The sequence below is a fragment of the Triticum aestivum genome, chromosome 4B (assembly GCF_018294505.1).
Source record: "Triticum aestivum cultivar Chinese Spring chromosome 4B, IWGSC CS RefSeq v2.1, whole genome shotgun sequence".
NCBI lineage: Eukaryota > Viridiplantae > Streptophyta > Magnoliopsida > Poales > Poaceae > Triticum > Triticum aestivum.
In genome coordinates, this window is record NC_057804.1 from 40,266,723 (window position 1) to 40,278,934 (window position 12,212).

The window sequence follows — 12,212 nt, forward strand, 5'->3', positions numbered from 1 at the left end:
CTTTGCACATGGATGTATGGTTAACCAGATGATGCAGCCAGTCGATAAAAGATTTCGAGCGTAAGACTTGAGCTAACGACTCGACTGGTTAACACTGTCATCTGTGCATGCTATTGGCGCGCATGCTATTAACCCGCAGCCCCGCCGGCGGTCGACACTGGGATCTGGTCGCCTTTCCTCTTCGCCTGGGAAGAGGAACCGCTCTCACCTTGTAGCGATATGGGGGCGATTCTAACGGTTTTACCCCTTGAATCAAGGTACTCCGTGACTTTTTGAGTTAGTACTCCGCGTGACTAGTGGTGGAGTTCCAAATCACGGTCACCATTGGATCAGGAGAAACAGACGGCCCATATTAGTTTCGGGGTAGTGTAAAAGATCTCTTTTCGAACCAGACAGTGACAACACTGAAAAATACTCAAAATGAGCCTGTTGTGAGTAGTTAGGTCGGGCCGTGTGATCTTTTTGATGGTAAAAGGTGGCTTGCCTTTCGATCATGGAGTAGTACGTAGCTCCAATGTGTTTAAAGCTCTTAACACAAGATAGTGAGTTAACCAAGGAATGAAAGCAAGACGATAACCTGTCAAAAGAACCGAGGAAGGAAAGCAAAAATGACGACGACTTAGGCCGTGTTGGACCAAACTTAGAGTCTCGTGTGTTCAACATTCACTGTAGTTGTGCGTGTGTGAGAGGCTGCGACCTAGCTAGTTAGTGGTATATCAGTGTACTCGCATTGCACATGGATGTATGGTTAACCAGATGACGCAGCCAGTCAATAAAAGATTTCGAGCGTAAGGCTCAAGCTAACGAATCGACTGGTTAACACCGACATACGTGCATGCTAATTGGGGCGCTTGCAAAAAATAATTTATCAACCACTGCGCTAGTGCCTATAAATTCCCTCTGTGTACTCTCTACCAAGTCGGGCAGTGGATCTAGTTCACCTTGCAGGCTTGCACAAGTAGCTGCTAGCTAAGCTTAGATCGCGTGAATAGCTGAGCTTCTTTGTTAATCTCACTGGCTATGGCTGCAGGGGTTGTGAAAGGTCATTCGGTGGCCGTGGCCACACTGCTGGTGCTCTTGCTGGCGACCACGTCCCATCTCCGCCTTCTCCATGCTGCGGATACGCCGGCGACGGCCGGACCACTGCCAAGTGACCGTGATGGCGCCGCGGGTGATGTGAACACCACCGGGAGCCAACTACTGCCGCCTCCGCCTCCGCCTTATGGCGCCGCCGGCGTGCTGAAGGGTAGTGGCGCTACCGCCTCGGGCTGCAGCTACGGCCAGGCAGGCGGCGGTGATTGTACCCGCCACGGCCACTAGCATGCTGCATGCATGCTTCCGCGGCCACTACCATGCTGCATGCATGCTTCTATTATGTTGTGGAACGTATCGATCGCCGTACTTAATTGCTTTTAATAAGTCAGTTTGCATGTAAGTGTTTGGGGTGCATACATCATGGAAAGACTACAAGATTACATGCCGATCCTGTCCGAGCTTACATATATACTACTTCCATTTTTGTGATGAAGCCCGCAGCTCGATGAGCTTAACGGTCGCTCGTTTTCCTCTCTCGTTTGGTAATGAGCTGAGCAATATTACTTTGTTTTTAGCATTTTTGTTTTTGAGGTAAACTTTGTTCTTAGCTCGTTAAGTTACAAGCTTAACAGAGTTTTATAAGCAGGCCGTTAATATTCTTGTCAGCAAATCACAATTAGCCAGGCCCCTTTGCCGACCTCAGGCACGATTTCACCAGACTCGAGACCTAGGAATTGTAAGTCGTTTCGTCACGCATTTGTGCTGCGATTTTTTTTTTCTTAAATATATGAGTGGTTGAACTTGTGCCTGTAATGAGTGCTCACGAACGCTTGTGAGCTTGTAATGAACCAAACCAACATAACTTTTTAGAATGTTAAGGAAAACAAGCTTAAAGTTTTGAGCCTTAACGATTGTGCGCTTTAATGAGTCGAGCGGACTCGTTATCTACCGTTATTGATCTTATTAATAATATGTACTCCACAAATTTTAGGTGTTTCATTTGTGAAATCGGTTTCTAATACTCTAGTGTATCCATGATATATGCATTCAAACTTACTGATTTTCCAGAGAGTTGAGTTGTGGATTCACCATGATTTTTGGAAAACAGTTACGAAAAAAATACAAGAGGCGATGGGAAAAAGAAAGGAAAACATGCATGGTGGGAACACAGCGAACAAATCATCACCAATGGTACTGCATCTTTTGTGCTGCGTTTTATACTAATATTTATTGTGTTTCTGTACCACTTATTTCATTTCCAGAGACTCTTTCTACTTTTTTGTTGCACCATTTTAACACATTTTGCGCTAGTTTTCACTGTGTTTTTACTACATATTCTTACATTATTTTTTGCTACATATTTCTATTGTATTGGTTTTTTGCTTCTATTTGTGCTTCTCTACGTGTACATTGATTTTGGATTTAAAGATCCATGTGATTGTAGACATATCTTTTATCGTCGACTCACGCAATAATTTATGTACAAAATTTGTATGGAATCATCATAGACGGGGCACTACCAATAATTTATGTACAATTTGTATGGACATCACCAGTGGCGAATCTTGGATGAAAACGAAGGGCAGGCTTAACTTCTCAGTACAAGGGTTGGAACTGGTAAACAACAGGCTAGACACTAGACAGTGGGCTGTGATGGGCTAAAAACTAGTAGTAAATTTTTGTTTTTCAGTTTAAGAGGGCAGGCTTGAGCCTGTTGAAGCATGCCCACTAGAATCCTCACTGGACATCACCAATGGTAAATCTTCGACTCGGCTGGCAAAGTTAGTCTTACGTGCTTAACCTAATTTTTCTAGTACTACAACTGTCTGCATGGATCAACCACCGCCACCATTTCTCCTGCTGTGTCGTCTACCACCCTGGAGTAGTATTAGTTAATTAGTAAGTTAAGCAACCGTCAATGGTTCACTCTTACGAGCTACTCCTCTGTTCCTAAATATAAGTCTTTTTAGAAATTGTAATGTACACCACATGCGGAGCAATTTTTTTTTGTTTTTTTGCGGGGGACATGCGGAGCAAAATTAGTGAATCTATACTTTAAACTATGTTTATATACATTCGTATGTAGTTCATACTGAAATCTATTGAAAGACTTGTGTTTAGGAACGCAGGGAGTATATACGGAGAAGGCTCCCGTTTCAGTTAGGTTTCAGTTATCTTCGTTTAAAATAAAAGGTTTCAGTTATTGTGTCGTCGTGCTGCCCACCAAGCAAGCAACTGTCTACCTTTCTTCCGACCGATCAATTAGAAGAGCCCCGCTCTTACGTCGCTGGTAGAATATGTATAATCGTGATCCGCCGAATCTGCCACATCCAATCGCCACCTAAACTCTATTGTAATTAATGCCATGAAGTCATTGCAGTGAACTCATCAAGCACCGGGCACCTTAAACCTGCATTGGTTCATCAAGGACGGTTGATAGATTGATTATGCACGCCAGGCATGCATGGCACCTACGGATCGGAGGCCCATCCGTCCAGCACTTAATTTTTCTTCCACAAATCTGCAGCTTCTTTGGTTCCAACAATAGCCTGGCCGGTAGATCATCTATAATTGTAATGTTCATTATTGTAATGTTTGGTGCGTTTTATCCGAAGGCTATGGCACTACTAGAATGCCATTTTTGACGAGTTTAAAAAAACTCAGCAGAGTCCATAATAAACTCGGTGAAATCTTGGTTCAGTGCCGAACTCGGCGAACAACTCTCGGCTGGACGGGGCCCGGCAATCACCACTACGGCAATTTCTTTCTATCGCGAACTTGGCAAATATTCCAACAAAGTTTGCCGAGTTTCTCGCACAAGAAAACTCGGTGAACCACACTGTCAGACGAGATAGGACATTAACGGAAATGCCATGTGGCACGAGTTTTATCGTCCTAAACTTGGCAGAGTAACGATGTGTAGACTCACGACACGTGCTCGACAATATTGCCTAGTACGAAATGTTTGCCGTGATCCGTATGTAGTAAACTCGGCAAAATATCTGCCAAGATTCAAACTCGACAATAGTATGTCAAATAAGGGCCCGACGCGTGGCACTGCCTTATTACCGGGTTGCAGGTTGCGTCAAATAGGATAAAGGTGAGTGCTCCCCTCCCGACCCTATCCCCTCCCCCGCCGCCACCCGCGGGGCGTCGGGGAGGGCCTCCGATCTCCGCCCCAGCAAACCCCCCCCCCCCCCCCCCCCCCCGCCCTCCTCCGCCCTCGCCGCCGCCAAAGGGCACGGTCGGGCGAAGCCCCGTCGGCGCCGGCGGCGGCGGGGCCTGGCTTCTCCCTCGCGTGGCGGTGTGGCGCGGGCCTCCTCGTGTCTGGGCGCGGCGCGGCAGCGTTCCGGCGTGCTTCTTCGGCGCGGACGTGGCGGCGGCGTGAAGGGCTGCGTGGCAGAGGTGCGTGTCCGGGCAGCGGCGGTTTCGGCCGGCGGACGGCGTGGGCCGCGGTGGCTTTGGCCGGTGGGTCGTCTCTGCTTCTTGGCTGCAGGGACCGGCGGCGGTGGTGCCTTGCTGCCGGCTAGGGCTTGTCCAGGGCCTTGGCAGGGGCGGGGCGGTGGACGTGCCTTGCGGGCTCCGGCAGTGCTGCAGCTGGGGCTTTGCGGGCAGCGTAGCATGGTGGTGGCGGCCTCCTGCCCCCGGAGATGTGCCTACGGTGCGCGGGGCTGGGCGGGCGCTGGTGGTGCGGCGCCGGCCGCACGCGCAATGGGGTCGGCGCAGATCTAGGGTTCGTGCTCGGGCGGGCCAGCTCGAGGCCCGGGGCGGATCAGAGTTGTTGCTTCAGGTAGGAGGTGTCGGGCCTGGCCTGGGATGTGCTCGCGGTTCCTTGTGGGCACGGTGGTGGTGGTGGTGGCTTTCAACCCCTTTCCTCGGTGTCCGTTCGCTTCTCTTGCCGGAGGGCTGGCCGTCTCCCGGCTGCGGTCCATCGACCGTCTCGCACCCGGTGTCGTAGGACTGAGCTAGTCTCGCGCCCGGCAGCAGGTCCGGCCCGTCTCACGCCCGGCAGCAGGACTGCGCTCGTCTCGCGCTCGGCAGCAGGACCGGCCCGTCTCGCGCCCGACGGCAAGACTGCGCTCGTCTCGCGCCCGGTGTAGCAGGACGGCTCGATGGAGGCTTGTTGTGGCCGGCCTATTGGGTCTCGGCGCTGGGTCCAGCCAGGGGTGCGAAAGGCGGTCCCTTTCCGCCCGTCTCTGCGGTTGGGGTAGCGGTGGGGCTCAGGGGACTTGGTGTCAAGGTCTTGGATTCCGGGGCGGCGGCCCTGGTGGTGGTGGCACGGTGCTCATGGGCAGAGCTCGTGCCTCGATGCTGCTTGGCTACCATGACTGTGTGGGCGGCGTGGTAGCCCGGGTGTGGCGTTCGGGGGCGGTGAGTGTTGGCCGGGGTGAAAACCTACTCTATCTTCGGACGGACTGGCGACGGCGAAGATCGCTCCCTTCTTGAAGGCGTTGTCGCGGCTATCACTGTCCGTCGTGTTGCTCCAGGGGAAACTCTGATCCTCGGATCGGACGGTGGCGGCGCTCCGGTACTGTATCCTTCCTGAAGGCACCGCCTTGGAGCCCACGGTTCGTCATATGCGGCTTCACTTCTTCGTGATGTTCACGGCTGGAGCCCCCGGCGGATCTTGTAGTGCTAGGGAGTGTGTTGCTGCGCTCAGCGCCTATGTATCCTGCCTTGGTTGTGTGTGTGCGTTTGTGGTGGGTGCGTGCGGTTGTACCAGAATACTGTTGATCTATGCTTTATATATAAAGCGGGGCGAAAGCTTTTTCGTAATTACCGGGTTGCATATTTCGCTGAGTTCACGTCCAACACAACTGGGCAACCATTTTGCTGAGTTGAGAACTCGGCAGTTTTCTATCAAATAACGGCCCGACGCGTGGCATTGCCTTATTGCCGGGATCCATATATCGCCGAGTTCATGTCCAACGCAACTGGCCAACCATTTTGTCGAGTTGGGAACTCGGCAATATTCTGTCAAATAAGGGCCCCCCGCGAGCACTCCGGGGCAGTGACCGGGCAACACACACAGAAAGTCCGCTGCATCGATAAACATCAAACTTCCGACCTCAAATCTATTAGCCATGCAAACTAAAAGTCGTACGTACTACGTACATTTCTATACTACTCATTGCCGGATATGTTGACGATCTCCGTGCAGGGCGGCGAGCAGATGGGCAACTGCGGTAGCTCTGCTGCGTGTGAAGGCCCCGCCTCATCGTTGTTCGAACCAGAGGCGAAGAGCTCATCGATCTCCGCCCTCACCTGTCGGATGAAGCATTGGTTGGCCTCCACATATGTCTTATCCTGAATGGACTCGAGGATGGCGCATTGCTCCGCCGTCTCCTCCACCCGCGCGCCCTCGTACTCCGCCGAGGCAAAGCCCACAACCAACTTCGACTCTGCCTGCTCCTCCTCCTCCTCCTCCTTCTCCTCTTCCTCCCCCCCCCCCCCCCCCCCCCTCCTCCTCCTTTTCCTCCTCCTCCTCCCCCTCCTCCTCCAGCTCCGAAGAATTCAGAGGAAGGTTGGCGGCGAAACGAGCAGCCCACCTCACCTGGATCTCCTCCAACAGCTGCAGCCTCCGCTCCTGAGTGAGCATGGTGCAAGTAGTGATCCGACGCATCGGCATGGCGAGCGGCGAACGTAGGTGAAAGTGCCGGCGGCGGAGAGGAGAAAGGGAAATAAATGGGGCGGGCTAGGGTGCTGCCACCGTCCGGGTTAAATAGTCGGCTTCCTCCCTCGGGCGACATGTCGGAGCGGCACGGAGCGCGGGAGGCGATTGTCAGTCCAGTGGTCTCTCCGCGTCCCTGCATGGGCCCTATCCGTTAGTCGTATGTGACGGGTGTGTCCGGACATCCCCATATCCGTCCAGATATAAGCTGGGTATGGGGAGTGTAGGTCAGTCCGGGCGTTTAGGACGGTTTGGGAGCATGGGTGGGTGGCCAAAAAACGTCCGGGCACTGACCGGGCAGCTTGACCGGGCGTTTGTGGCGAGTTTGGGGGGTCCGGTTGTAGATGCTCTTACATCGCTGGTAGAGTACTCCCTCTGTCCGCGAATATGTGTAATCGTCATCCACCAAGTATGGACGATTTCTTTTTGAGGGATCCAAGTATGGACAGTTGATAGATCGATTATGCACGCCAGACATGCATGGCACCTACAGAGGCTCATTCGTCCAGCACTTAAATTTTTCTTTCACCAATCTGCAGCTTCTTTGGTTCCAACATATTTGGTGCGTTTTATCAGAAGGCTTAGGCTATTATTAAGAGAGCCATAATTGATGGCGGCTTTGTTGAAATTGTACATGGACGATGACCGCGGCTTTGCTAAGCTTAAGGAAGCGCTGATCGCACTCATCACCAAGAAGGCTGACGTCCCAGAGATTGGAGATTTCCGCCCTATTAATCTGACGCATAGTCTCTGCAAGCGTTTTGCCAAGGTGCATGTAAGTCAAGTCACATGGCTGCATACATCGACCGATGCAGAGGCTGGAGGTAATCCTCCTTTTTTTTAAAAAAAAAGTGTTTGCCGCGCATACGTGATGTCTTCCTGAGATTATCGGTCAACGCTCCTGCTGGAAAGACTACAAGATTATATGTCGATCCGATCCGAGCTTATATATACTTCTTCATCCATTTTTATGATCTGTCTAAAGGCCAGACGGACATAAAAGCCCGGAGCTCGATGAGTTTAACGATCGCTCGTTCGCCTCTCACTCGTTTGGTAATGAGCTGAGCAATCTTATTATGTTTTTAGGTCGTTAATATTCCTGTCAGCAAATCATAATTAGCCAGGCCATCCTCCCGACCTCAGCTAGTAGGCCTTGTATTGCGCGACGACGCGATTCCACCAAACTGGTAAGCGCTTGCGAGCTTGAAGTGAACGGAACCAATATTATTTTAGAACGTTAAGGAAAACAAGCTTAACGAGCCTTAATTAAAGATCACGTGCTTTAATGAGTGGAGCGGGGCTCGTTATCCACCGTTATTGATCGTATTAATACTATGTGCAACACAAATTTTAGTTGTTTCATCAGTCAAATCAGTTTTACTAGTAGAATGCCCGTGCGTTGCAACGGGCTTTTAAAGTGCTCTTCATTTGTTCCCTTTGTCTTCCCTTAACTAAAATGTTTCTCACAGTGATATGTGAACTCATAAATTTACAACCAAACCAACATATCAAGAGGTAAAAACATATTTATCGAAGAGCATATGTACATCAGATTCAACATTAAGGTTCTGATGTCCGGTAGATTGAGAACAAAAAAAAATGGTGACTTACCAACAAATCTCATTTATATTTCAGAACATGGTTGTCCTACAATTGTGTGCCTACAAGATCTTTCTTCCCCTTCCTCCCTCCCTCCCTCGATCTATCGCCCCTCTCTCCCCTCTCTCTCACTCACTCTCTTAATCTCGAATGTGTTGCCTTCTGAAGAGGGCTCTAGTGGTCTAGTAGCCGTCTTGTGAGCTGGTCGTCATTCTTGTTGTTGGGGGCGACAGCGAATGAATGAGACATGGGTATGTGAGGCATCACAAAAATGCGATTTCAAAATTTTATTTGGAAAACTTTTCTAGCTCAAACTGCTTATTCAAGTTTGAAAATCAAATCACATGTATAGAAAACATTTTTTTCACAAACAATATGGGTGCAAGGAGACATGTATAAGGGCATATGTTGTAGAGGAATATCGACTTTTTATACATGGGAGGAACCAACAAAGAAATAAAAATTTGAGAAAATGTTGGGCACAACTGTATTCTCACATGTGGACCTACAATAGATGTTAGTAAATAGATACTCCCTCCATCATCCCAAAATAAGTACCTCAACTTTATAGTTGTAGACGGGTATTTTAACTGCTTCATTTCTTGAGACACTTATTTTGGGACGGAGGGAGTACTTCAGGAGTCACAACGACATTCTTAAAAGTGTTATTACCCATCCAAAGAAAGATATTTATGTTGCATAAACACCAGAAACCAAAATTCAGCCCAATAAAGTGTACTGATCTTAGTTATTAGCATTACTCACTTGATAGGAGCCGTAATAATCTGCTCATATGTTGCTCCCTTAAATCTAAGGGTGAAATAAACAACAGAAAAATCGACAGTGGGAACATGGAAGGCCATTCCAATCAATTTTCTAACGAGTTCTGGAAGCACCTTACCAATAGCATGCAAGAAATGAAGCAGTTAAAATACTCGTCTACAACCATAAATGACGTAGTTTGCGTACCACGAGAAAGTATGTTCAGTCCTAGCTTGTCTTACGAGTAATATACTCCCTCCGGTCCTTTTTAGTCTACATATAAGTTTTGTCTGAAGTCAAAGTATCTCTATTTTGACCAAACTTATAGAAAAAAATATCAACATGCACAATGACAAATCAGTATTATTAGATTCGTTATGAAATGTAGCTTCATAATTCATATATTTGATATTGTAGATGTTCATATTTTTCAATATAAATTTGGTCAAACATTGCAAAATTTAACTTGACACAAATCTAATACGCGGAGTAAAAATGCCGGAGGGAGTATGTAAAACAATTTTTTTTCAAGGCTGACAATAATGTGTTGTGTCCATAACATTGAAGATATACTATGAACATGTCACCTTCTAACATGCCTGCAACTCCTTAATTTATTTCTCGGAGGATGATTCAATAATCTTCAAGTGTACAGTAGAAGCTCCATCTTTTCCTTTCCCCACACCCGTGCAAGAATGCCGCAAGTTCCATGTCCACCTCCCTCTCGAGCAAGACTTGACCGACTGCCTCTCCCCTCCGGCTTCCTGCACCTCAAGACCACATAAAAAAAATCAGAAACCACATAAACCGGTCCACAAAGCACTGAACAAAATTAGAACATACTTGAAGTCGCATACACCATGTTTTCCATCGATGGCGCCTACATCCCATGGCGCATCAATCATAGGCTAAAACGCTCAGAACTTCCAATGATGACATGATAAATATCAAGCATGTGATAACAATGGAGTCTGATGTACAAGAACTCTGATGAAAGCATCACTAAATCTAGCAATACTTGGTTATGTAGTTTCATGCATGAACAATTGAACATTCATACACGCTCAAATAAAGAGAGCATGTTATATATTCAAATTTCGAGCTTGGCACAGAAACTGAAGATAGTCTAAAAATTCAAGCATTGGTGTTTTTGATGATCCTGCTAGTACAACTTTTATAGTTAGGATAGTCGCCTTGCTATTTCCATTTGAAAGAAAAAAAACACCAACAATTGGGACGGGTATGGCGATGCGACCCCTCACCTGCGTTTCTGCAAAACCTTGTTAGTTGCTAGCATCCATAGCTCAAGCTCACCCCTTCGACTGGCAGCGTGCGAGAGACCGCACCGGCCGGCCACTGCTGACTGGCGGGAGCAGGTGAGGAATGCAGCGACACACACACACACAATCATCATCATCAAGCAAGCAGCCAAGCACACATAATTATAGAACTAAAACTACGGTTTTCATAGTTGAGAAACAGGGTGGACATTGTTGGAGCTGATCCCCAACTCCTTCTTCCTCTCAGTTTCTCACAAGTTCGCACAGGAACAATGGAACACAGAAGTTTTTTGGCGTCGTGCTGCTTCACACAGCCACGACCTTTTCTCTCTGTATTTCTCTTTCTCAAAGCAAACATACGTACAACTCTTAAATAAAACACACACGCACGCACACAACCGAGGCAAAGCCGCCCTGATTTTTGTGGCACTAACCCATGCACCAACGCACCACTAACCAACTATCCCATGCGGCTAATCTTCTTCCTAGACCTGGCATGCAATACTAACAAACTCACCCGTCTACTCCTCAGGGCCTTGGCTTCAGCTTACCTTTTCACACGACGGCGTGCCGATTCACACGACACTACATCTCACCATCTACATCGCTTCACACGATCTGGCATCTCACCTTGCACACTTGCTGCTCCAAGACTCCTACCCATGACACACCTGATGAACTACATGCAGTACAAAAGCAAAAAACACATGCAGATATGAAATCAAGATTAAACCAAACAGACGTAATAAGGTGCGGCAGGATGGATGGATTGTGTTGCCTTTTGAATGTAGTCGAGACATCACATCATGTTGAAGAAGTTGTCCTTGCTGCCGCTCACCCATGCCACCACTTCGCTTACCGCTTTGTCCATGGTGAAAATCCGACCGCCACCAGCGACCAGCCTCACTATAGCGACCGGATCCTCTGTCATCCCTAGGATTTCCGATACGCAGCTACATCCACGTGCTAGTCCTGGCCGCCGTGAGGACGAGGATGAGATCGTTGGTAGAGAGGATCACAATCTGGATGAGACCAAAGGAAAGATTGTAGAGTGTTTTGTGATTGAGAATTTGTGGGCCTAGGTCCCTAGCTAGGCAAGGAAAGTTAAGATTTTTGGAAGGAAAGATTAGGACGGGGATGGGAAGGATCTTCGGTGGTGGGGGTATGGAACGAAATCAAAGACGTGGGGTGGGCCTGGGGATTTCGTTCGATCGATAGGTTAAGAAACGAAACGACGGTTTACTCGTAGCGAGACGATCGAGGGGCCTCCCTCCCTCTTTCGAGCGAGTCGTGGACGATTTTAGGAAGGTGATCGAAATTTTTTAATGCAATTGTTTAATCCGTAATTTGGTATTAAAATATTATGAATATAAAAGCCAAATAAGAAACCAATTCGGTTTTTGATGGGAAGGTGATCTCACGTAAGAAGGTAAGAAAATTAGCACCTACCAAAGAAAGAAGCGCGAGAATTATTACCTGATATAAACCAGGCAGGGTATTAAAGGCAATTACTTTGGTTTTAGTGGCAGGGTGAAAAAACCTATGTATAGGAGAGATGGTGGGAGGGAGGATGAAAAAAGACCAACGAAAATAAACCGTGGATACTATTCACCAACTCAGACATTAAGAGTAGAGATTAGGATTTGGAATTGATTGTCATAAAACAAAATTTTATTAATTGATAACGTGCTATCGGTACATGCCCGTTTATAACGTGTCTAGTTAGGAAACTTTGGAAAAGTTAGGAAAGTTTTTATTGTGAGGGTAAAAAAATCAATGTGAGGAGATATGGTGGTGGGATATGGGACGAAATTAAACCGGACGAAAATAAACCAGACGAAATATAACCAGACGAAAATAAACCG